This window comes from Ovis canadensis, chromosome 6, assembly GCF_042477335.2.
Source record: "Ovis canadensis isolate MfBH-ARS-UI-01 breed Bighorn chromosome 6, ARS-UI_OviCan_v2, whole genome shotgun sequence".
NCBI lineage: Eukaryota > Metazoa > Chordata > Mammalia > Artiodactyla > Bovidae > Ovis > Ovis canadensis.
In genome coordinates, this window is record NC_091250.1 from 24,488,641 (window position 1) to 24,516,075 (window position 27,435).

The 27,435-nt window shown below is 38.7% G+C and overlaps 1 pseudogene; it reads right to left on the reverse strand.

Annotated features, from left to right (window-relative positions):
• Positions 1 to 13,894: 13,894 nt before the first annotated feature.
• Positions 13,895 to 15,750, reverse strand: LOC138442088 (serine/arginine-rich splicing factor 6 pseudogene; annotated as a pseudogene).
• Between the last annotated feature and the right edge of the window lie 11,685 nt (positions 15,751 to 27,435).

Below are 27,435 nucleotides of genomic sequence, written 5' to 3' on the forward strand. Positions count from 1 at the left end.
TTGAATCCATGTGCCATGCACTGGCAGGTGGATTCTTAACCACTGGACCACAAGGCAATTCCTCATTTCTTCCTAGTTTCTAAATACAAATCAATACAAAATAAACACAGATAAATATAAATATAAACATGCTGCTGCTGTTGTTGCTAAGTCGCTTCAGTCGTGTCCGATTCTGTGTGACCCCATAGACGGCAGCGCACCAGGCTCTCCCATCCCTGGGATTCTCAAGGCAAGAACACTGGAGTGGGTTGCCATTTCCTTCTCCAATGCATGAAAGTGAAAAGTGAAGGTGAAGTTGCTCAGTCGTGTCCAACTCTTAGCGACCGCATGGACTGTTAGCCCACCAGGCTCCTCCATCCATGGGATTTTCCCGGCAAGAGTACTGGAGTGTGGTGCCATTGCCTTCTCCGAAATATAAACTTAAATGCTAATAAATACAAAGTAGGTTGCACTAGGGGCTTCCTGGGTGGTGCAGTGCTAAGGAATCCACCTGCCAATGCAGGAAATGTGGGTTTGATCCCTGGGTCCAGATGATCCCCCGGAGAAAGAAATGGCAACCCACTCCAGTATTCTTTGCCAGGAGAATCCCATGGACGGAGGAGCCTGGCCGGCTACAGTAAATACGGTAACTAACAGTCTGAGAAACTAGACTGAGCATGCATGCAGGGTTTATTGAAATGGGAAATCATATTCTATTTAATATATCTAGTCTAGACAATGTCTCAGAGTGCATTTTTCCTACCCTCTGTCTTAAAAGGTTCTAGAAGTGGGAGTTTTCTTTGTTGTACTGCAGACAAACTTGCTTCCTACTTGCCTACCATAGCAGAGTTAATTAACTTGATGCAATTTCACACATTTTTTTCTCCAAGAAAACCATATTCTCTACTGGATTCTAATATTAATTATTTTCAGCAATTTTATGTAAAAATAAACTTTTTTTAATTTATAGTTAATTTTGTGAAAGATAGATATTTGTCAAGAACTAATTAATAGATTTTAATTATTGGAAAGCACCTGATGTTATTTAGTTCCTAAGAAACATATTCCAGATGGTATTCTTTTTGCTTTCACATTGTTTATTCAATCAACTTGAGGATGATTTTGCTTTACTTGTGATATTTTTTTTTTTCACAAGGTATAGTTTCAGGCATTGGAGGAACCAAAATAGATTACACTGAGAAATACGTGCATCCCCTTGCTGATTTTGCAAAGCTAGCAATCAATACTTTGCAAAACTTTGCAGAATATACTTTGTGCTATATGAATTGGGTTTTATTTCCATGCATGTGATTTGGCTGTGCTTCCAGAAAATAATTAATAACTAGGTTTTTTAAACAGCTTTAAAAAGCTAAATTTTCTTGCTGTTCAAGTCTTGAGGATGGAGAAGAAAAAGTATATGCATTATATAATAAGTCAGTAAATATATATGTATGTATGTATGTATATGTATATATATATATATTTCTAGAAACTCCAGAATGGGAAATTTAGATACTCAAGTGAGATTGCATGAAGGGTGCATTATACATCTGAATAAGCCTGACATATGGTGGTTCTGGTAGTCAGTATCATCCACAGTGTTGATATTACCACTGAAGTTTTAAATGAATGTGATTGATGGAAAAGCATCCATTCGTTGAAAGCAGTTTGACTTAAAAATACCCTAGTGGCTGAACTCCTATTTGTGGATTTTAGTGATGACTCTGTTCACTTACATATCAGAAGTTCACTGGCTGCCGTCATACAAAACTCAGTTATGTCATGCCCTGACATATTGTTTTTGTCATTTATCATTTAAGAGCCTAGAGAGGTGGAGGTGACTTCTTATAAAAGCTTTCCACAGTACACAGATAATCACACAGGTAATCAACTATGGCTGAAATACATGCTACAGAGGAAAAGTAACACTTGATTGGAGGGTATGTACAGTAGCAGGGAAAACATGGATCTGGGTAATCAGGGAAGATTTTCTGAGACAGAAACATTTTAAACTTAAAGTCGGAGGATTGAGAAGATAAAGCCAAAAAAATTGGTGTAGGACATGCTAGACAAAGGAGCTGGCTGTGATAGCATCCTGAGGCAGAAGAGATGGACTCACTAGAAGAACTGAAAAAGGACCTCCTTGCCAGGAACTTACAAAGGGTACATCACTTAATCATAATCATTTTGAGATATGAGTTGAGGGCGGAGCAAAATGCCCTATAAGACACGGTAAGGAATTCAAGTAAGCAAGTACAATATGATAATTGTGGGGAAAATACAAAGGAAATATGAAAAGACTTTGAGTTATGGGTCTTACGAGTTTTGAAGGTCAGAGGTTTCACAGGGGAATTGCGTGGAGGAGTGTAGTTTTTCACACATACCTGCTCTCCTAATGGGGTTGCATCAGTGAAGGGCTCATGGTTGGCCAAGACCTACCTGCTACAGTGCCATCGTCTTTGGAAGAAGTGACAGCAACTGATAAATCTACAGTGGAGTTTTCAGAGCTAAAGGGACAGCAGAAATGAGAAGTAGCTATTGCAGGACCAGGTCTCAATAGGCACACAGTTTTCAGGCAGTCTACATCAAAGAATAAACTGGGCCACAGCAGAGTGCAGTTGAATAAAGTAATTATATAAAGTTTGATTTTAGGTGAATCTTTAATGTGTTTATTTAAATTCATTGCACCAAACCTTCCTTTCAGTTTTACTAGTAAGTGTTTAACTACCTACTATTAAGAAGACAAACAAGCAAATAAACAAGCAAACAAAAAAACAAAAATAAAAACCCAGTCTGAAACATTCACCAAGCTCTATAGTGTAAATGTTCCCACCTTGGTATTCCAGTCTACCAATCTGTAGTCACTGAATGTGAATTTTGGAAGTGATGGGAATTATTTCTATCAACATTATATTCATAATAATTTTTCTTGACCTTCAGTTTACCATTGCATTATCTTTGCTGACAGAAATAGATGTGGAATGCTAATTAAAAAGCATATACATGATTCCGTGTTTTTGCATCTTCTAAAAGGAAGAATACCCTCAGTGGTTTCCTAGTATCATTCACGTATGTTGAGAGAAAATGCATTTCTTCATAATCACAGATAATCTACCAGTGACTTGCCTTTCACTTCTGACATTAAGATATGAACTGAAATGATGGTATCTAAAATGTGAAGTGTTGCAATACATTTTATATTCAGTGAAAAGACACTTCACATAGACATTTAAAAAGCTACAGTGGTAATATAAGCATAGACAGATGTGTGATATATCCTGCAATTATAACCTATGATTTTACTGTAACAAGTTATATAATATTAAATGTGCAATAGTTAAGTATTATTCATATGAAGAACTTCAATTTCAATTAGATATTCATTTACCTTGGGTTATTTATATTTCCTTAAATTACACATAGTCAGGTATATATAGAGCTGTGACATAGCAGTGTCCCTCACATACATTCTATCCATCCCCCACACTTTCTGTTTTGGTATCTAAATTCTATCCTCCTTCCAGATTCTCTCTAAGTCTTCTCTCTTTCTGGAACATCGTACTAAGTGCTCTGGTTACAGTGATCAATTTCTTCTCTTACCCCATGACAGTTGTTTTTATCTTCCATCATTGCCTTTGCTTTGTGACTGAAAATGCTTTATAGAATTAAATGGCTGCATGCACACATACATGCACACACACACACACACATGTATATACATATTCACAGATAAATCCTTGTACATTACGTACATATGTATATACACATGTATACATGTGTCTATGTCCATGTAAACATGTGTTAAGTGCATTAAATATATACAATAAATATTCAGTAAGTCAACTGAAATATATAATTTAAAAGTAAATAATATAATTATGTTCATTGAGATATTGAGGCATTATCTATTGCTCTATAACAAACAATTCAAAACCTTAGTGACATAGGCAAGACCATTTCAATATCTCTTATGGTTTCTGTTCATTAACTGAGGTCCACTGAGTACTTCTCTTCCGGGTCTCACTGAGTCTCATGTAGCTGCAGTCAGATGGGCCTGCGACTGGGTCCAGGGGTCTGCTGAGCTGCTTCTTCTCTGTCATCTTCAGAGAGTCTCCTCCCCACAGGAGGTCTCTGAGTGTTTTCTCCAGTAGGACAGCTAAATGCTTACATGGAACATGACAGCTGCCCACCCTTCTTAAGGTTTAGCCAGCACATGCAGTGTCACTTCCTCCACCTCCTATAGTTTAAGCAGATCTCAGGCCAGCTTTAATTACATTACTCCTTGACTAGGGAAATGGCAAAGAAATGTGTGAGCATCTTTAATTTACCACCGTAATCTTCACTGACAATTCTAAAGTGAAACTCAGCAGAATTTGGGGGCCAAAGGTTTCCTGGAAATGATTTCATCACATCCCACCCATTTACAAATGAAGGTACAGAATAAAGACATGAGGAGGCAGAGATAGGTCGACGATCCTGATTTAAAGTCGATACAGTATACTAACACATATATATGGAATTTGGAAAGATGGCAATGACAACCCTGTATGCAAGACAGCAAAAAAGACACAGATGTGTATAACGGACTTTTGGACTCAGAGGGAGAGGGAGAGGGTGGGATAATTTGGGAGAATGGCATTGTAACATGTATACTATCATGTAAGAATCGAATCGCCAGTCTATGTCCAACGCAGGATACAGCATGCTTGGGGCTGGTGCACGGTGATGACCCAGAGAGATGTTATGGGGAAGGAGGTGGGAGGGGGGTTCATGTTTGGGAACGCATGTACACCCGTGGTGGATTCATGTCAATGTATGGCAAAATCAAAACAGTATTGTAAAGTAAAATAAAGTAAAAATAAATTTTTTTAAAAAATAAATAAATAAATAAAGTCGTTATACTTTACAGTGCATTTTAGAAAGTGCCTAGCAAATAGTAAGTATGTCCATTTGGGTCCTTAGATAAGCAGAAATCAAAATGGGATTAAATTGTTCATGAAATAGGGGAAAAACCAATAAGTGAAAATTGGGCAAGGGAGATGAGAAGAATGAAGAGACCCATCCAACCACTATGCAGGTCTGACCCAGGGTAAAGGAGAGAGGGAAAAAGGAGACCGTTTGTTGGAAGAAGCATTGGTGCCATGCTAAGAAAAGGTCAACAAAGCTATGAGGAATCCTCAGTTGCCCTTAAACCAAAATCATCATCAGAAGACCCACAAGTCTCCCAAGAATGTCCCACCTTACTGTTTCTGCCTTGTGTAGTTACTGGCTGGGGGCAGCCTGTGGGGAATACAGACCCCAAGCAAACAAGGTTGTACCTCACAGAGCTTAGCTGCTGGGGCTGTCAGGTCATTTTGCTTCATGTAATTGAAGATAGGAGATCTACTTCCATGGCTAACACAGTAGATGGTCTATAAACACTTGATGACATAGAGATTCACTATTGAATACATGCAAGATTCTAATATTTTTTCCTTTAATAAGGATCAAATTACTTACTTGTTATAAACTTCCCTTAGTTTTTAAAAGTCACTAAAACTTGAAAGGGATTTCAGAGTATGTTATAGACAATGATTCTACCAATATATATTTAATTAATGATACATACCAACCTTGTGTTCAGTATCCAGAGTTTATTTTGTCCCAGGAAATGTTTAATTTCTCACAATCACAAAGAATATCTTCATGCAAAAGAACATAAAGGTATGTATTCACATTTCTAAAACAATAAATTAGATTCTAGAACACTATTTGCAAACTGACCACAAGTTTATTGCTCTAATGAATTCAAATGTAAATGTACTGAATGAAAAAATATATTGTGCATTAACTTTTTGGGAAAAAAAAAGATTATTTTTTTAAGTGAGGGCACTTAGTGAAATATTTCTAAACTTTCTGGACTGTTCTGGTGTACATAATTAGGTATAAATAGCTTAGCTAAGCATTACATGATGCCTACCTAGATAATAAAATGGAGATATATTGTACAGATACATCTCTGTATTAGTTACAGAATTTGGCGCTCTGCTTGTTGAGATGAAGGAAACTCCTTGTAGGTCAATTCTAAGTCTTCTAAGTAGTGGAGATTGAGACACTCAACAAGGGGCAGGTCTCCACTCTGTTCAGTTTTTATGTTTCGACAGTCTTCCCAAACATGTTCTCCTTCTACCTCCTTCAATGTCTATGTCCAGACGAAGAAGGAAAGCATTTTCCTACTCACCAAAAGCATTATACCATTCTGATAGTCTGCCACTTCTGAAGGTTAAGGACTAAGTATTAAAGACTGAATCTCTATAAGCACATTCTACTGTTAGAATAACTTCCCTGGTGGCTCAGCGGTAAAGAACTTGCCTGCCATGCAGGAGATGTGCGTTTGATGCCGCAGTCAGGAAGATCCCCTGGAGAAGAAAATGACAACCCACTCCAGTACTCTGGCCTGGGAAATCCCATGGACAGGAGCCTGCTGCTGCTATTGCTGCTGCTACTACTACTAAATCACTTCAGTCATGTCCGACTCTGTGCGACCCCATAGACGAAAGCCCACCAAGCTCCCCTGTCCCTGGGATAGGAGCCTAGAGGTCTACAATCCATGGGGTTGCAAAGAGTCGGACATGACTTAGTGACTAAATAGCAACTGTTCCTAATACACTTTACCTGAGTCCTGGCCACACTTTACCTGAGTCCAGGCCACTTTACCTGAGTCCTGGAATGGTAATAATCAGTCAGTTCAGTTCTGTCACTAACTTGGGTCAGACTCTTTGCGACCCCATGAAACACAGCACTCAAGGCCTTCCTGTCCATCACCAAGTACTGGAGTCCACCCAAACCCATGTCCATTGAGTCAGTGATGTCATCCAACTATCTCATTCTCTGTCATCCCCTTCTCTTCCTGCCTTCAATCTTTCCCAGCATTCGGGTCTTTTCATATGAGTCGGCTCTTTGCATCAAGTGGCCAAAGTAATGGAGTTTCAGCTTCAACATCAGTCCTTCCAATGTATATTTAGGACTGATCTCCTTTAGGATGCACTGGTTGGATCTCCTTGCAGTTCAAGGGACTCTCAAGAGTCTTCTCCAACACCACAGTTCAAAAGCATCAATTCTTCGGTGTTCAGCTTTCTTTATAGTCCATTTCTCACATCCATACATGACTACTGGAAAAAGCATAGCCTTGACTAGATGGATATTTTTTGGCAAAGTAACATCTCTACTTATTAATATGCTGTCTAGGTTAGTCATAACTTTTCTTCCAAAGAGTCAGTGTCTATTAATTTCATGTCTGCAGTCACAATCTGCAGTGACTTTGGAGCCCCCCAAAATAACATCTGCCACTGTTTCTCCATCTATTTGTCATGAAGTGTTGGGACTGGATGCCATGATCTTAGTTTTCTGAATGTTGAGTTCTAAGCCAACTTTTTCACTGTCCTCTTTCACTTTTATCAAGAGGCTTTTTAGTTCTTCTTCACTTTCTGCCATACGAGTTGTGTCATCTGCATATCTGAGGTTATTGATATTTCTCCCAGCAATCTTGATTCCAGCTTGTGCTTCTTCCAGCTTAGCATTTCTCATGATGTACCCTGCATAAAAGTTAAGTAAGCAGGGTGACAATATACAGCCTTGACATACTCCTTTTCCTATTTGGAACCAGTCTGTTGTTCCATGTCCAGTTTTGTTGCTTCCTGACCTGCATATAGGTTTCTCAAGAGGCAGGTCAGGTGGTCTGGTATTCCCATCTCTTTCAGAATTTTCCACAGTTTATTGTTATCCACACAGTCAAAGGCTTTAGCATAGTCAATAAAGCAGAAATAGATGTTTTTCTGGAACTCTTGCTTTTTTGATGATTTAGCGGATGTTGGCAATTTGATCTCTGGTTCCTCTGCCTTTTCTAAAACCAGCTGGAACATCTGGAAGTTCATGGTTCACATACTGCTGAAGCCTGGCTTGGAGAATTTTGATCATTACTTTACTAGCATGTGCTGCTGCTAAGTCGCTTCAGTCATGTCCGACTCTCTGCGACCCCATAGATGGCAGCCCGCCAGGCTCCTCTGTCCCTGGGATTCTCTAGGCAAGAATACTGGAGTGGGCTGCCATTTCTTTCTCCAATGCATGAAAGTGAAAAGTGAAAGTGAAGTCACTCAGTCATGTCCGACTCTTAGCAACCTCATGGACTGCAGCCTGCCAGGCTCCTCTGTCCATCGGATTTTCCAGGCAAGAGTACTGGAGTGGGGTACTAGCATGTGAGTTGAGTGCAATTGTGAGATAGTTTGAGTATTCTTTGCCATTGCCTTTCTTTGGGATTGGAATGAAAACTGACCTTTTCCAATCCTGTGGCCACTGCTGAGTTTTCCAAATTTGCTGGCATGTTGAGTGAGACCAAACTATGGTGGAGGTAATGAAGATAATGGTGATCTTCTTCAAAAGACCTCATACATGTACTGCTATAGTCAGTGGCCCCAACCCTGCCTAATAATGATAACATTTTTGTATGATTTATCTGTTTAAATTTATACACCTCGGTAACTCACACATGAAATTCTTTGAGATGGCTTTACATGTGGGCTGTGGTGATTTTTGTCACCTTATAGAGACTATTGTTTCCTTAATGAGAGACCTCAGTTTCTGAGTATTTGTGGACAGCTGGAATTCATCTTTTTTTTCAAGTCAAAACTTTGGTTTTGAAATCAATTAGATTTCATTATCAATTAAAATGGCTCTGGAAAAGGGGGAGCTTCCAACAATGAAAAATTATCTACATAAATATGGATTTCAGTGTTTATGGCATCATCTGAATACATGTAAATTTGAATCCTTGGGACAAAGATATCTTAAATAACCATTATTGGAGTCCACAAAACCAATGACAAAGATTTACCAGAGCTTACTGTTGAAAGGTTTCCCTTTTTCCACTTACAGACATCTTGCTGTAGCAGATGTTCATTCTCTTTCTCTGCTGCTCACTGTGACCAAATCTTCTATGTGTGCTGATACTACTTTACTTGAATTGACTGGAAAAAGCTTTTCTTAGATGAATCATTATCCAATCATGAAGTAATGAATAAATAGTATTTCCCCAAAACACAGAAACTCCTTCTCTCCTATCTCGAAAAGTATCTTGTTTGCTACTATCTCACATTTTGGGCTTTAAAATTCAGTGAGGTGTTTGTTTTTTTTTTTTTTTTTTTTTTCCAGCAATTTGATTTTTGGTTGGAAAAGAACATTTTCATAGATGTCATCTCCTCCCTTTCAGGGAAGTATCTGACAATTTTTGGATAGGTTCATTGTCAATATTGATGATCTTTGAAGGAACAGAGGAAACAACTTTGATCACCAATCATGTTAAGGTAGGTGTTTGTTACCTCAATAGTTCAAATGTGACTTAATTTCTCTGCCTCAGCTCAATCTAAGATCATATATCTCTCCCTGAATTGTGAAAAAATAAAGGCAGTATCAAGGCATATAGTGTATCCTGATTTTAAAACCGTTTTCTGTATGGATCCACAATTACAAAATGGACATCATTTTTAAGAAGTGCCTTTGAAGAAACTACTATTAATCATGTTACTGGTCTAATCAACTTAATTATGAAATCAAGATCAGTACACCTTGATAATAATTATGTACATAGTTTTTATGAATTAAAATTTGTGCATATGGCAAATTCAGAATTTTGGGTAAGTCAATTATGCTGTTTATTTCTGTGTTTTTTTTTTCTTTCTTTTTGAACCCTGAAAATTATCTTAGGCAGGCAGAGATATGCACACAAAGCACCTTTCTACACATGTGAGCATGAAGATTTAAATTTAGTTTCCACATTTATGAAGCATTTATGAAGGTACACATTCATGAAGGTACACATATGAGGACCATTGTGCTGTGTTTAAATTACATTTTATCTCTCATCATGTAAAACTGCATGCAAACAAATAATTTTAAAAGATGTTTAGTATTTTAACGTATTTTGTTGTATAATGATTTGTAGTTTATTATTGATAACAAATTATTAATAATAACATTAAACATATAATAGCTACAGTTATTTGTTTATATTCAAATCACTGAGTGATCTTACCTGTTTTATTCTATGCACTGATTACTCACAAATGCAGGCAGAGATATTTGAGTCCTAATCTTTATTCTGTATGGCTTTGTCAATTTTGGAGAATATCAAGGATCAAATTGATTCAATGGACATAAGTTTGAGCAAGCTTCGGAAGCTGGTGATGGACAGGGAAGCCTGGTATGCTGCAGTCCATGGGGTTGCAAAGAGTCGGACATGACTGAGTGACTGAACTGAACTGAAGTATCAAATTGAGGAGCAAAATTATATCTTGCTAAATATGCATTTTTTTGTCTAGGTATGAAATATCTCCTAAATATCAGTGATGTGAATTATTTTGTTAAATATATTGAGAATAGGCTAAAAATGTTACCACCCAAGTGTGCGAAGACTGAAAAAAAAATTCCAAATACTCTGTAATATTTCAGTCTCTCCCCTTTAACATAGCAGAAAATAATAATGAACTTATATTCAATATTTTGTTTAGTTATTTTAAAAAATCCAGTACTGCATATGCAGCTGAAGAAAAGATTCAAATGTATTATGTGCTGGAAAAAAGAATATATATAGTTTCCCCTGCCCCAAATGACCATTTCATACTATTGTGTTGAAAAGTTAAAATTTGTCATTCATATGCTGTTATTTGCTGAAATTTTAGAATACAGTATCTTGGCCATTAAAGAGTTTCTATGCAAAGGCAGTTTTATTTTATTTTTATGCAAATACAAAACGGGCTTTTTTGCTCTTGAAATTCTTTCCTAAGAGTGTGCAGTGCTAAAAGGCTACCAGACACACTCTGGAGGAATTGAGCTGGTGTAACTTTATTACCTACTTATCAATATGTAGAGAGGTATGCTTGAAATTACATAAAGATTACAAAAGATATGTTTTGAAATACTTGAGATTTTATCTAATTGTTAACTAATTTTATCAGTTGAAATAAATCTAAGTATTTGATCTAATTCTAAATCACATATCTCTGACTGTAACTCCAAAAACTAATTCTGTGGATAGGGAGCTTCCAGTGATGGTTGGGATCTTCACAATCTTGGGCCTAAAAGCTGAAAATTTCAGCAGTTGTCATTGCCTTGCCATGTGCCAGACACAGGTGATTACCACTACTACTACTACTACTAAGTCGCTTCAGTCGTGTCTGACTCTGTGCGACCCCACGGACTGCAGCCTACCAGGCTCCACCATCCCTGGGATTCTCCAGGCAAGAACACTGGAGTGGGTTGCCATTTCCTTCTCCAATGCATGAAAGTGAAAAGTGAAAGTGAAGTTGCTCAGTCGTGTCCGACTCTTAGTGACCCCATGGACTGCAGCCTACCAGGCTTCTCCTTCTATGGGATTTTCCAGGCAAGAGTACTGAAGTGGGGTGCCATTGCCTTCTCTGCAGGTGATTAACATGATACAATAATTAGTAGACATGACTCCAATTTAAAGGGCTTATTGAAGGAGATGGATTGATGGTTAGATACAAAATAAACAGATCAGTATATTGCATGTGTCATAGTAAAATTATACTTTAGTATTATTGAAGTAGCAGAGAATGCTGTGGGAAGGTAAGTGTAATTTTTGCTGTGTTCTAGAAATCATACATATGAAGAATAGAATTTGAATACAAGATTATAGTAGTATGATGTCGACATCCAATCAGAGAGGTTCAGACAAAGATGTAACATCTTAAACCTAAAAGAGGGATAGCAGGAGTGCAGAGTGAAGAAAAGCAGAAAAATTATGGGGGTCACATTGGAAGACCATTTTGATGGTTGTATGAATGATGTTTGTAATACTTTGATGTTTGACTCTGTTGCTGAAACTCAGCCTCTGTTCACTGGTGTCTAATAGAAATATGGAGACAGAATTTTGGGTGAAGTAGAAAAGAGTAGCTGTTATTGCTTTGCCAGGCAAAGGGGGCCACAGGAGGTTAATGCCCTCAAGATTGTGTGACCCACCCTGAAATGGGTAGTGAGGATTTTTATAGTCTTCAACGAGCGGGGTGTGATCAGCTCCCGGACGATTCTTGGATTGGTTGGCATCAAGGTGAAATTTTCAAGCATCATCAACCTCCTGGATTCAACCAGTCTACATTTTATGTTCTTGCTGTCAGCAGGGGTCTGCTTCCTGGAAAAAAAAAAAAAAACAGTTCAGGAGTCAGGCCTTTATTTGTATCTTTCAGGAAACTGGGAGTTTGGTGATTCTGCCATGTGGCAGAATTATCGTCTAAATTGTTCCCAGTTCCCAGCCCAACAGCTATTCTTTGTTTCTACATCTTGACATTTCCCAGTCATTAACTCTGGAGTCAGTATTTTACCTCAAAAGACAAGGACACAGGGGCTTGTCCACCGTTTCAACTGAAAAAAAAAAAAAAAAAAAAAACCCAGCTCCTGACCAGGCTTTTCCAGTGCCTCTCACCTGGACCCTATGAAAAGGAAGCCCAGGTGTTCCCTCTTTAGCGCTAATAGACGATTCAAGTCAGCTGATCGCCTGCCTCCCAGCCCTGCCCCCATATTAAAGGCCTCAACCCAGCCCACTTTCCTGGCTCCCTCCAGCCTTCTCTGGCCTGTTGGTGACTGCTCTGCTTATTCCAGAGACCCCCATTAGGTAAGTTGTAAATCTTTTCATACTTTCTTGGTGTGTGTGTGTATCATCTGCCTCAACATTCAAACCACCTTTTGGGTGAAGGTTTCTCCAGTTTTTGCAAAGGGTCCTGGCTACAAAATTGTTGCAGAGACTTTAACCGAGAAACTTCCAGATTTTTACTGTAGTTTACTAGATATTTATGTTTTGTTTGATTCTTTAAAATAAAAAAAAGAATAATGAAATGGGGTATAATCATAGTGAAGCTCTTCAGTTCAGTTCAGTTCAGTCGCTCAGCCTTGTCCAACTCTTTGTGACCCCATGAATCGCAGCACACCAGGCCTCCCTGTCCATCACCAACTCCCGGAGTTTACTCAGACTCGCATCCATCAAGTCAATGATGCCATCCAGCCATCTCATCATCGGTCGTCCCCTTCTTCTCCTGCCCTCACTCCCTCCCAGCATCAAAGTCTTTTCCAATGAGTCAACTCTTCACATGAGGTGGCCAAAGTACTGGAGTTTCAGCTTCAGCTTTAGCATCATTCCTTCCAAAGAAATCTCCTTCAGAATGGACTGGTTGGATCTCCTTGAGGTCCAAGGGACTCTCAAGAGTCTTCTCCAGCACCACAGTTCAAAAGCATCAATTCTTCGGCACTCAGCCTTCTTCACAGTCCAACTCTCACATCCATACATGACTACTGGAAAAACCATAGTCTTGACTAGATGGACCTTAGTCGGCAAAGTAATGTCTCTGCTTTTGAATATGCTATCTATGTTGGTCATAACTTTTCTTCCAAGGAGTAAGCATCTTTTAATTTTTCACTTATGCCTGTTGAATTTAAGTTTCAATTGTGTAGTCCATTTTTGGCTTTGGAATTCAGGAGAGAATATAACAGTCAAGATCACTTTAATATAAGAAATAGCTGAAAGCATGAGAAAGTTCAGAGTCAGCCAGGAAAAATAATTTCTTTTCGTACTAAAAGAATGGAGTCATTCATAATTCATACAGTTTAGCTTTTTCTTTTAAATTTTCTTCATGGATATAGTGGAAGCAAACTACTCTCTTTTACCTATTAAATTGAAATGAAAATGCCATTGAGCATTAAATTTAAATAACTAGTCTTAACAACAGATGAGGTCTCTCATTTTACATATCTATATAGCCACTTCTCAAGGTTTTTTTGTTAAGTGTTTTAACTTCAGAACTAAACTAGGAGCTTACAACATATGTGCTAATTATAAATATTCCTTTGCATTTATTTATTTTTTTTAAACAGGTCCACTACAAAATCTTTTTATTTTTAACTTAAACCTGTTTAAGGGGCCAAAGTGATTTTGGCAAATTTGATTAACAGCACAAAGTAACGTATCCAAACTTATTGCATCTGAGACTTGCCTTGTTTTACACGTAAGTAGAATTTACATCGTTTCCACAGATAGATCATCAGTATCTCAAGGAATTTAAGAGTGACCTATTCAAGTAAGGAAATCATCTTGGTAGCAAACTTTTATTGAAATCTTACATAACTCAAGCTTTATAAAAAGCCAACATACTTGAAAATTGGGTTCTCCCTCTAAAGCCTTAAGTATTCAAAGCCTGAAAAGGTTAATTTAAAATTAAGCAAACAAATATAACAATAACAAAACCCCTTCAGCAGATCCTGCTGAAATACTTAAAAAAAAAAAAATCTAAATGAGCTTAATCTTTACAAAAGTTATTTTAGCTCAAAAGCTATAAAATCAAAGTTATCTTAATTCTACAAAGAAGGGAGAGGATCTTTGACTTCATGCCATTTCTTTAGAACCTCATCTTTTTCATCAAATTTGGCTACAAATCCAATTTCTGTGTGCCCATTTTGGGAGGTTTCTTCTTGCAGAAGAGGCCAAGTAGAAACATGAAAGAGTAACTGACTAAGCAAGTAGGAAAGTGTTCCGTAATAGTGTGCAAAGAATGGAGAGTTCTGGGTTAATCTCTGGAACTTGATCTGGATCGTGACCTTGACTTTGAACGAGATCTAGAACGGGATCTTGAAGCTCTTTTTGGTGGAGGGGACACAGAACGGGCCTTTGAGGGTGGAGCAGGTAGGGGTGAATTGGAACGGGACTGGCTCCTTGATCTAGAATTGGACTTTATATCACCTTTTCCATTTTCTTTGGGGGAACGAGATCGAGAACGAGACCTGCTTCGAGATTTCTCATACTCATCCTTCGATATGCTCCGAGAACGCGAACGGGAGCCCCGATCAGACTTGGGTTTAGATTTGCTTTTTGATCTAGATTTCCTGCCTTTGGAACGAGACCGTGACCGACCTTTACTCTGAGACCTGGATCGGGAGCGACTTTTTGAGATACTTCGAGATCTACTGCGGCTGCTCCTACGACTTCTACTTCGTGACCTTCTTCTAGATCGTGACCTAGATCTGCTTCCAGAATAAGACCGCCTATGGCTTGTTCGTGGCTTATCTTCAATGAGTCTAATATTTCTCCCATTGATTTCTGTACCATCCAGTTTATCCAAAGCACGCTTCATGTCAGAGTAGGAGCGAAACTCAATGACACCTTCATTTGTGCGTTCTTTGTGAGCATCTGCATAGGTTACTTCACCTGCTTGTCTCATGAAATCCTTTAACTCTTGCCAACTGCAACGACTAGAAAGATTTTCTACAATTAGTCTGAATTCTGTGCGTACAGGTGGTCCATATTTGTCTCTGCCAGAGGTTCTCCGACTGCTGTATCCACCTCCACCACTGCGGCTTCCGTAGCTGTAGCCGTCGCGATCCAGGCGCTGGCCGCGGGCGTGCTCCACGATCACGCGCTCGCCGCACAGCTCCTTGCCGTTCAGCTCGTAAACGGCGTCGTCGGCATCGCGGGAGTCCTCGAACTCCACGAAGCCGTACCCATTTTTAAGGTCTATTTCGAGAAGGCGGCCATAGCCACTGAAAAAGCGCTGGATGTCCTTCTCCCGGACGTTGTAGCTCAGGCGTCCTATGTAGATGCGCGGCATGTCCGCAGCGGGCAAGGGGCCCGAGGGCTGGCGGTCGAACGGCGGACCGCACGGCAGTAGCCGCGGTGCGGGTGCGGTGACGGCGAGAGCCCGGACACGCACCTCACACCACAGCGGCGGCCGAGTCCAGCCACACAATCTCCTTTGCATTTAAAATGTTTTAATAGTATGGATTATGCAGAACTAAATACTGGTTTTCTCACAAATCTATGTAAAGTTTGTTGATGGTGGTTTAGTCGCTAAGTTGTGTCTGACTGTTTGGGACCCCCTGGACTGCAGCCCACCAGGCTCCTCTGTCCATGGGATTCTCCAGGCAAGAATACTGGAGTAGTTTGCCATTTCCTTCTCCAGGGATCTTCCCGACCCAGGGACTGAACCCAAGTCTCCTGCTTTGCAGGCAGATTCTTTACCCACTGCTACAAGGGAAGACTGCACCCGTTGTTGAATGAATACAGTAATAAAAATAGAATCGTTGAGTCTATATTCCACTTTAGGCAATGCTGAGCACTTATTTCACCAAACCATATTACAAGGTGAGAAAGAAAGCACAAAAATGAGGGCAAAGTTTCTCCCCTGATATTACATTGCTGTGTAAGACTGAAAATGTTTGAAATACAGAGCCCTTCTCCACGTTGAGTGAACCTCTACTCAGATTATTTTGTTCTTCCTTATTCTTTCAGTCACTTAAAAGTATTTGGTTTTAATTACCTTCTTTTTCAAAAGCAATTCTGCATCTGAGCATATTGTCTTTAGATAGTACTATGGCACTGTTCATTTGATTAACTCAGTTCTATTCTCTGATTAACTTATTCAGATGGGTGGGTAATTAAATTTCTTTGGGCAGTAAGGTCCTTTTGGTAAACAAGGGGAGCACAACAGCAACCTGAAGTTAATGTATTTTTTATTACTTTTGATGAGCAGTTCTAAAAAATATGAAAATGTAAAATTAAATGGTATACCTATGTAAAAGAATTATTTTTAAACTTAGTTCCATTCCTGCCAATTATAAAAATATTAAGATATTAAAATCTTAATTATAATTAAATGACAAGCACTTTTCCTGTATTTAATGTTAACCCTCGTATTTATCTTTTTTACTTACATGAAAAAGTCTTGAAGTCAGAAAATTGGACTACTTATTCTTTTATTAAAGTTAAACTTTAATAACTCATTGCCTCTTTTTAAAATCTGAAATATTTAGAATCAACTTTTTACAAATGTATGTATAGAAATGAAGCTAGTTGATTTCTATCACATTCCCTACACAATCCCAAGTGAAAAAATACTGTCACTAGAAACAATCCATATCTGTCAATCCTCACTATCATATATGAAAGAGGTACTTGAGTTCAATTACAGAAGATGTTTCTGTTACTCAGAGTAAATGAACAGAGTTAGTATACCAATTGCTCTCCTGAGAAGTTGGCACATATATCTTGTCTGAACAGTTTTGAAAATATCCTGAAAACAATTTAGAGAACATTGTATACTTTAACTGAAATCATCTGGCAGTATAGGTCATCATAACAGGATCACATAAAGGGAAAAGCATTATAAAAATGTGATTTTAAATACTGAGTGTAGACTTTATTCTGGTTAGTTTTTCCTGGGAGAGGCCTTTCTGGGGAGAACAGAGTGTTCTGGTTTCAAAACCATGCCTTTTCTCAGCTACCTGCTGTAAGCTCAGCGGATATTCTGTAAAGTTCACTGTGAGAACCTGGTGGAGCTCATGAAGGTAGGTCCCTCAAAGTCGTGGGAGGCTCCCAGTAACTCCGTACCCTTGTCGTTTTTAACTCCAAATCTCCCATGCTGGCCAGCCGCATTTGTCTATTCCCATTCTGGCTTTCCTTACCCTAGTGCTACCCTGGAGAAGGCAGTGGCACCCCACTCCAGTACTCTTGCCTGGAAATTCCCATGGATGGAGGAGCCTAGTAGGCTGCAGTCCATGGGGTTGCTAAGAGTCAGACATGACTGAGTGAATACACTTTCACTTTTCATTTTCATGCATTGGAGAAGGAAATGACAACCCACTCCAGTGTTCTTGCCTGGAGAATCCGAGGGATTGGGGAGCCTGGTGGGCTGCCATCTATGGGGTCGCACAGAGTCAGACACGACTGAAGCCACTTAGTAGTAGCAGCAGCAGCAGCAGCAGCAGCAGCAGCAGCAGCAGCAGTGCTACCCTAGTGCTAGGAGGAATAGACTCTCAAAATGAACATTGGAGAAAATTCCCCTTGTATTTCTAGCAGAATATCAAAGACCCTATTTTGAAATACACTAGAACACTCTGGTCTCCTTAGCAAGACCTGCCCTCAAAAGTTAATTTACCAGAGATTAACCTTCTTGGGTAGTATCAAAGTCTAACTGATCTGGGGAAAGGAAATTACCCAACCCCAGCCCACTGTATCCATGCTGTGCCACTTAAGGAGTGTTGACTTAATAAAAGATGCACAAAGAACCAGCTTTTGGCTTTGTTGATTTTTGCTATGGTCGCTTTTGTTTCTTTTGCATTTATTTGTGCCCTAATTTTAAGGTTTCGTTCCTTCTACTAACTCTAGGGTTCTCCATTTCTTCCTTTTCTAGTTGCTTTAGGTGTAGAGTTAGGTTATTTATTTGACTTTTTTCTTGTTTCTTGAGGTATGCCTGTATTGCTATGAACTTTCCTCTTAGCACTGCTTTTATAGTGTCCCACAGGTTTTGGGTTGTTGTGTTTTCATTTTCATTAGTTTCTATGCATATTTTGATTTCTTTTTTTATTTCTTCTGTGATTTGTTGGTTATTCAGCAGCATGTTGTTCAGCCTCCATATGTTGGAATTTTTAACAGTTTTTGTCCTGTAATTGAGATCTAATCTTAATGCATTATGGTCAGAAAAGATGCTTGGAATGGTTTCAATAATTTTTTTTAATTTATCAAGGTGAGATTTATGGCCCAGGATGTGATCTATCCTGGAGAAGTTTCCATGAGCACTTGAGAAAAAGGTGAAATTCATTGTTTTTGGGTGAAACGTCCTATAGACATCAATTAGGTTTAACTGGTCTATTGTATCATTTAAAGTTTGCATATCTTTGTTAATTTTCTGTTTAGTTGATCTGTCCAAGATGTGAGTGGGGTATTAAAGTCTTCCACTATTATTGTGTTATTGTTAATTTCCCCGTTCATATTTGTTAGCATTTGTCTTACATATTGTGGTGCTCCTATGTTGGGTGCATATATATTTATAATTGTTATATCTTCTTCTTGGATTGATCCTTTAATCATTATGTAGTGGCCTTCTTTGCCTCTTTTTACAGCCTTTGGTTTAAAGTCTATTTTATTGGATATGAGTATTGCTATTACTGCTTTCTTTTGGTCTCTATTTCTGTGGAATATCTTTTTCCATCCCTTCACTTTCAGTCTGTATGTGTCCATTGTTTTGAGGGGGGTCTCTTGTAGGCAGCATATATAGGGGTCTTGTTTTTTTATCCAAGAAACAAAAGAGACCATAGCAAATATCAACAAAGCCAAAAGCTGGTTCTTTGAAATGATAAATAAAACTGACAAACCACTAGCCAGACTCATCAAGAAACAAAGGGAGAAAAATCAAACCAATAAAATTAGAAATGAAAATAGAAAGATCACTACAGACAACACAGAAATACAAACAATCATAAGAGACTACTATCAGCAATTATATGCCAATAAAATGGACAACGTGGAAGAAATGGACAAAATCTTAGAAAAGTACAACTTGCCAAAACTGAACCAGGAAGAAATAGAAAATCTTAACAGACCCATCACAAGCACGGAAATTGAAACTGTCATCAGAAATCTTCCAGCAAACAAAAGCCCAGGTCCAGACGGCTTCTCAGCTGAATTCTACCAAAAATTTCGAGAAGAGCTAACACCTATCCTACTCAAATTCTTCCGGAAAATTGCAGAGGGAGGTAAACTTCCAAACTCATTCTATGAGGCCACCATCACCCTAATACCAAAACCTGACAAAGATGCCACAAAAAAGAAAACTAGAGGCCAATATCACTGATGAACATAGATGCAAAAATCCTTAACAAAATTCTAGCAATTAGAATCCAACAACACATTAAAAAGATCATACACCATGACCAAGTGGGCTTTATCCCAGGGATGCAAGGATTCTTCAATATCCGCAAATCAATCAATGTAATTCACCACATTAATAAATTGAAAAATAAAAGCCATATGATTATCTCAATAGACACAGACAAGGCCTTTGACAAAATTCAGCATCCATTTATGATAAAAACTCTCCAGAAAGCAGGAATAGAAGGAACATACCTCAACATAATAAAAGCTATATATGACAAACCCACAGCAAACATCTTCAATGGTGAAAAATTGAAAGCATTTCCCCTAAAGTCAGGAACAAGACAAGGGTGCCCATTTTCACTGCTACTATTCAACATAGTTCTGGAAGTTTTGGCCAGAGCAATCAGATCAGAAAAAGAAATAAAATCAACCCAGATTGGAAAAGAAGAAGTAAAACTCTCACTGTTTACAGATGACATAACCCTCTACATAGAAAACCCTCCAGACTCCACCAGAAAATTACTAGGGCTAATCAATGAATATAGTAAAGTTGCAGGATATAAAATCAACACACAGAAATCTCTTTCATTCCTGTACACTAATAATGAGAAAGTAGAAAAAGAAATTAAGGAAACAATTCCATTCACAATTGCAATGAAAAGAGTAAAATACTTAGGAATATATCTACCTAAAGGAACTAAAGACCTATATATAGAAAATTATAAAATACTGATGAAAGAAATCAAAGAGGACACTAATAGATGGAGAAATATACCATGTTCATGGATGAGAAGAATCAATATAGTGAAAATGAGTATACTAACCAAAGTAATCTATAGATTCAATGCAATTCCTATCAAGCTACCAGAGGTATTTTTCACAGAACTAGAACAAATAATTTCAAGATCTATATGGAAATACAAAAAAACTTGCATAGGCAAAGCAATCTTGAGAAAGAAGAATGGAAATGGAGGAATCAACGTGCCTGACTTCAGGTTCTACTACAAAGCCACAGTCATCAAGACAGTATGGTACTGGCACAAAGACAAAATACAGATCAATGGAACAAAATAGAAAGCCCAGAGGTAAATCCACACACCTATGGACACCTTATATTTGACAAAGGAGGCAAGAATATACAATGGAGAAAAGACAATCTCTTTCACAAGTGGTTCTGGGAAAACCAGTCAACCACTTGTAAAAGAATGAAACTAGATTACATTCTAATATCATCAGCTCAGTTCAGTCGCTCAGTCGTGTCTGACTCTTTGCGACCCCATGAATCGCAGCACACCAGGCCTCCCTGTTCATCACCATCTCCCAGAGTTCACTCAGACTCACGTCCATCGAGTCCGTGATGCCATCCAGCCATCTCATCATCGGTCGTCCCCTTCTCCTCCTGTCCCCCATCCCTCCCAGCGTCAGAGTCTTTTCCAATGAGTCAACTCTTCGCATGAGGTGTCCAAAGTACTGGAGCTTCAGCTTTTGCATCATTCCTTCCAAAAAATTCCCAGAGTTGATCTCCTTCAGAATGGAATGGTTGGATCTCCTTGCAGTCCAAGGGACTCTCAAGAGTCTTCTCCAACACCACAGTTCAAAAGCATCAATTCTTCAGCTCTCAGCCTTCTTCACAGTCCAACTCTCACATCTGTACATGACCACAGGAAAAACCATAGCCTTGACTAGACGGACCTTAGTCAGCAAAGTAATGTCTCAGCTTTTGAATATACTATCTAGATTGGTCATAACTTTTCTTCCAAGGAGTAAGCGTCTTTTAATTTCATGGCTGTAGTCACCATCTACAGTGCTTTTGGAGCCCCCCCCCAAAATAAAGTCTGACACTGTTTCTACTGTTTCCCTATCTATTTCCCATAAAGTGATGGGACTGGATGTCATGATCTTTGTTTTCTGAATGTTGAGCTTTAAGCCAACTTTTTCACTCTCCTCTTTCACTTTCATCAAGAAGCTTTTTAGCTCCTCTTCACTTTCTGCCATAAGGGTGGTGTCATCTACATATCTGAGGTTATTGATATTTCTCCTGGCAATCTTGATTCCAGCTTGTGTTTCTTCCAACACAGCATTTCTCATGATGTACTTTGCATAGAAGTTAAATAAGCAGGGTGACGTACTCCTTTTCCTATTTGGAACCAGTCTGTTGTTCCATGTCCAGTTCTAACTGTTGCTTCCTGACCTGCATACAGATTTCTCAAGAGGCAGGTTAGGTGGTCTGGTATTCCCAACTCTTTCAGAATTTTCCACAGTTTATTGTGATCCCCACAGTCAAAGGATTTGGCATAGTCAATAAAGCAGAAATAGATGTTTTTCTGGAACTCTCTTGCTTTTTCCATGATCCAGCGGATGTTGGCAATTTGATCTCTGGTTCCTCTGCCTTTTCTAAAGCCAGCTTGATACACAGAAATAAACTCAAAATGAATTAAAGATCTAAATGTAAGAACAGAAACTCTAAAAATCCTAGAGGAGAACATAGGCAAAACACTCTGACATAAATCACAGCAGGATCCTCTATGATCCATTTCCCAGAATACTGGAAATTAAAGCAAATATAAACAAATTGGATCTAATTAAAATTAAAAAGCTTCTGCACAACAAAGGAAAATATAAGCAAGGTGAAAAGACGGCCTTCTGAATGGGAGAAAATAAAAGCGAATGAAGCAACTGACAAACAACTAATCTCAAAAATATACAAGCAACTCCTACAGCTCAATCCCAGAAAAATAAACGACCCAATCAAAAAACGGGCCAAAGAACTAAATAGACATTTTCTCCAAAGAAGACATACGGATGGCTAACAAACACATGAAAAGATGCTCAACAATACTCATTATTAGAGAAATGCAAATCAAAACCACAATGAGGTACCATTTCACACCAGTCAGAATGGCAGTGATCCAAAAGTCTACAAGCAATAAATGCTGGAGAGGGCGTGTAGAAAAGGGAACCCTCTTACACTGTTGATGGGAATGCAAACTAGTACAGCCACTATGGAGACCAGTGTGGAGATTCCTTAAAAAACTGGAAATAGAACTGCCTTATGACCCAGCAATCCCACCGCTGGGCATACACACTGAGGAAACCAGAATCGAAAGAGACACATGTACCCCAATGTTCATCGCAGCACTGTTTATAATAGAGAGGACATTCATCTGTCCATCAGCAGATGAATGAATAAGACAGCTGTGGTACATATACACAATGGAGTATTACTCAGCCATTAAAAAGAATACATTTGAATCAATTCTAATGAGATGGATGAAACTGGAGCCGATTATACAGAGTGAAGTAAGCCAGAAAGAGAAACACCAATACAGTATACTAACACATATATAAGGAATTTAGAAAGATGGTAATGATGACCCTGTATGCGAGACAGCAAAAGAGACACAGATGTATAGTATGGACTTTTGTACTCTGTGGGAGAGGGAGAGGGTGGGATGATTAGGGAGAATGGCATTGAAACATGTATACTATCATGTAAGAAATGAATCGCCAGTATATGTTCGATACAGGATACAGGATGCTTGGGGCTGATGCACGGGGATGATCCAGAGAGGTGATATGCGGTGGGAGGGGGTTCAGGATTGGGAACTCATGTACACCCATGTCTGATTCATGTCAATGTATGGCAAAACCAATACAGTATTGCAAAGCAAAATAAAGTAAAAATTAAAAATAAAATAAATAAATAAAAGATGCACAACACAAGAGTTACAAGTTAAGTTTTATTTGGGGCAAAATGAGGACTGCAGCCCAGGAGGCTGTACCTCAGATAGCTCTGAGAAACTACTCCAAATAATTCGGGGGGAAGGTCAGTATATATGAGAATTTGGTGAAGAGGAAATACATGCAGTCAAGCACATATTTTTCCAGGTTTCTGGTTGTCTTGTGAGGCTTTTGCTAGTCATAAGAACAGTCGTCACCATGATATATTTTGGTATTCTTCTAGTAATGGGGAGGTATAATAATTGGGCTCATATGTCAAAGATAAGGTGTCCATATGTGTGTGGATTTATCTCTGGGCTTTCTATTTTGTTCCATTGATCTATATGTCTGTCTTTGTGCCAGTACCATACTGTCTTGATGACTGTGGCTTTGTAGTAGAGCCTGAAGTCAGGCAAGTTGATTCCTCCCGTTCCATTCTTCTTTCTCAAGATTGCTTTGGCTATTCGAGGCTTTTTGTATTTCCATACAAATCTTGAAATTATTTGTTCTAGTTCTGTGAAAAATGTGGCTGGTAGCTTGACAGGGATTGCATTGAATTTGTAAATTGCTTTGGGTAGTATACTCATTTTCACTATATTGATTCTTCCGATCCATGAACATGGTATATTTCTCCATCTATTAGTGTCCTCTTTGATTTCTTTCATCAGTGTTTTATAGTTTTCTATATATAGGTCTTTAGTTTCTTTAGGTAGATATATTCCTAAGTATTTTATTCTTTTCGTTGCAATGGTAAATGGAATTGTTTTCTTAATTTCTTTTTCTACTTTCTCATTATTCGTGTATAGGAATGCAAGGGATTTCTGTGTGTTGATTTTATATCCTGCAACTTTACTATATTCATTGATGATCTCTAGTAATTTTCTGGTGGAGTCTTTAGTGTTTTCCATGTAGAGGATCATGTCATCTGCAAACAGTGATAGTTTTACTTCTTCTTTTCCAATTTGGATTCCTTTTATTTCTTTTTCTGCTCTGATTGCTGTGGCCAAATATACAATGGAGTAAAGACAATCTCTTTAACAAGTGGTGCTGGGAAAACTGGTCAACCACTTGTAAAAGAATGAAACTAGATCACTTTCTAACACCGTACACAAAAATAAACTCAAAATGGATTAAAGATCTAAATGTAAGATCAGAAACTATAAAACTCCTAGAGGAGAATATAGGCAAAACACTCTCAGAAATAAATCACAGCAGGATCCTCTATGATCCACCTCCCAGAATTCTGGAAATAAAAGCAAAAATAAACAAATGGGATCTAATTAAAATTAAAAGCTTCTGCACAACAAAGGAAAATATAAGCAAGGTGAAAAGACAGCCTTCTGAATGGGAGAAAATAATAGCAAATGAAGCAACTGACAAACAACTAATCTCAAAAATATACAACCAACTTATGCAGCTCAACTCCAGAAAAATAAACGACCCAATCAAAAAATGGGCCAAAGAACTAAATAGACATTTCTCCAAAGAAGACATACGGATGGCTAACAAACACATGAAAAGATGCTCAACATCACTCATTATTAGAGAAATGCAAATCAAAACCACAATGAGGTACCACTTCACACCAGTCAGAATGGCTGCGATCCAAAAATCTGCAAGCAATAAATGCTGGAGAGGGTGTGGAGAAAAGGGAACCCTCCTACACTGTTGGTGGGAATGCAAACTAGTACAGCCACTATGGAGAACAGTGTGGAGATTCCTTAAAAAATTGCAAATAGAACTACCTTATGACCCAGCAATCCCACTGCTGGGCATACACACCGAGGAAACCAGAATTGAAAGAGACACATGTACCCCAATGTTCATCGCAGCACTGTTTATAATAGCCAGGACATGGAAACAACCTAGATGTCCATCAGCAGATGAATGGATAAGAAAGCTGTGGAACATATACACAATGGAGTATTACTCAGCCGTTAAAAAGAATTCATTGGAATCAGTTCTGATGAGATGGATGAAACTGGAGCCGATTATACAGAGTGAAGTAAGCCAGAAAGAAAAACACCAATACAGTATACTAACACATATATATGGAATTTAGGAAGATGGCAATGACGACCCTGTATGCAAGTCAGGAAAAAAGACACAGATGGGTATAACGGACTTTTGGTCTCAGAGGGAGAGGGAGAGGGTGGGATGATTTGGGAGAATGGGAATTCTAACATGTATACTATCATGTAAGAATTGAATCGCCAGTCCATGTCTGACGTAGGGTGCAGCATGCTTGGGGCTGGTACATGGGGATGACCCAGAGAGATGTTGTGGGGAGGGAGGTGGGAGGGGGGGTCATGTTTGGGAACGCATGTAAGAATTAAAGATTTTAAAATTTAAAAAAAAAAAATTAAATTAAAAAAAAAAAAAATAATAATTGGGCTCATAAAATCAGCTCCTGAAATTATCTAACTTATCTGGAGACCTGTTCTGTCAGTTCTCCCACCTCCTCTGAGCACAGAGTGCCTCACTTCTGCTCTCCACTCTGAACTCATTTCAGAAAGTGTTGAAAATCAGCAGCAGATTTATTTAATCAGTGCATGATTTATTTAATCCTTGTAGAGGTAGTTTGTAAATGCCAATTTGTAGTTGACAGGAGAGAGGGAAAAAAATACTTAATGGCTCAGAGTCCAGAGGTAGAGTCTCAATAAAAGACTGATATTTAATCACATTTATATATATATGAAATAAATGATCTAGAGGATAGAAAGAGGAATTAGGATTATTTATCACTGAAAGATTCTCACTACTCCTGAATTAATATCCTGTAATTTGAATTGCACTAGTTGTAAGTGTATATAGCGACCTCAAGGGCAACCACTAAAAAAAGTGTCTCTTGCTTTTCTTTTTAAATGACTGATATACAAAGAAATAAAGAATGGAATCATAAAATATTTCAAGCCACAAAAGGAAGAAAGAATAATGTCAAATACAAATAATAGGTAAGTAGTTAGAATAGGAAAAGAAAAAAAAAAAGAGTCCAAGATAGTGGTGGCTAAATGACAAAGAAAGGAAAAAGCCTATGAAAATAGAGCAAAACAAGGTCCAAGAACCAGAGTGAGAACCTCAGGTGAAACAAACAGCCTTCCTGGTTAGCTAAATATACATAGGACAAGCTCAGGGGGAGGAAACAAAAAATATAAAAAGAGGAGCCAAAAATTGTGCCTGTCTTCTCTTTGCTTCTTTTGAGTCAGCCAACCCTCATGCCTTGTGGATGTATTTTCCTTTGCTTGCCAAATAAAACTGAGCTGTAACTGAGCTGGAACATTGGCCCAACATTTAAACTGAGCTGTAACCAAGCCATAACACTGGTCTGCCATTGAAACAGAGCTGTAACAGAGCTTTAACACTGGTCCAGCACTTCAATTTTTGCTGCAGCGAGACAGAACCGAGGAAATTACACACTTCTCTGACATCTCTGGTATAATTTTTCGGTTTTAACCCAGCTGAAACAATCTTGGGTTGGTCCCCGTGAGGGGGAGGCCAAACACACCAGAGGCCCACCTTGGTGAAAGGACCCACAGTGGAAGCTGAACATGAAGAAAACCCAGTGCAGTGGAAGTGACAAGAAGCCCAGTGTGCTGAAAACTGGGACAGCTAAAAAAAAAAAAAAACTTGACAGAAAGCTCTTGCAACTCAGTCTTAGATTCCATAAGACCTCCGGTTAAGGTAGGAGGTCCTCGCCCCTATGGCTGGAAGGACATATGGCTAAAAATCTTAATTCTTTTACAGTCTCTCATGTCTTGTTTCCTCAAACCCCCTGAGAACAGGCGAGCAGCAACAGGTGCAACTGAGGGACTCTGGCAGGAGCTACTCACCAGTGTGTCCCAAAGGTTCTCCTAGTAGCTGTTGCCTCAGTAGCTGTTGCCCAAGTGGGTGACAGTTCTTCTGTCCTTACTCTTCTTTGTGCCAAGGATCAGGCCAATGAAAACTGTGAGCACAGGTCAGGTATTTAGCAGATTTTCCAGCAGGTTATGAAGGGGATTCCTTGGCATTTTTTTTTTCCCACTCTTTTTTCTTCTGTCCTTAAGCTCCTCTCT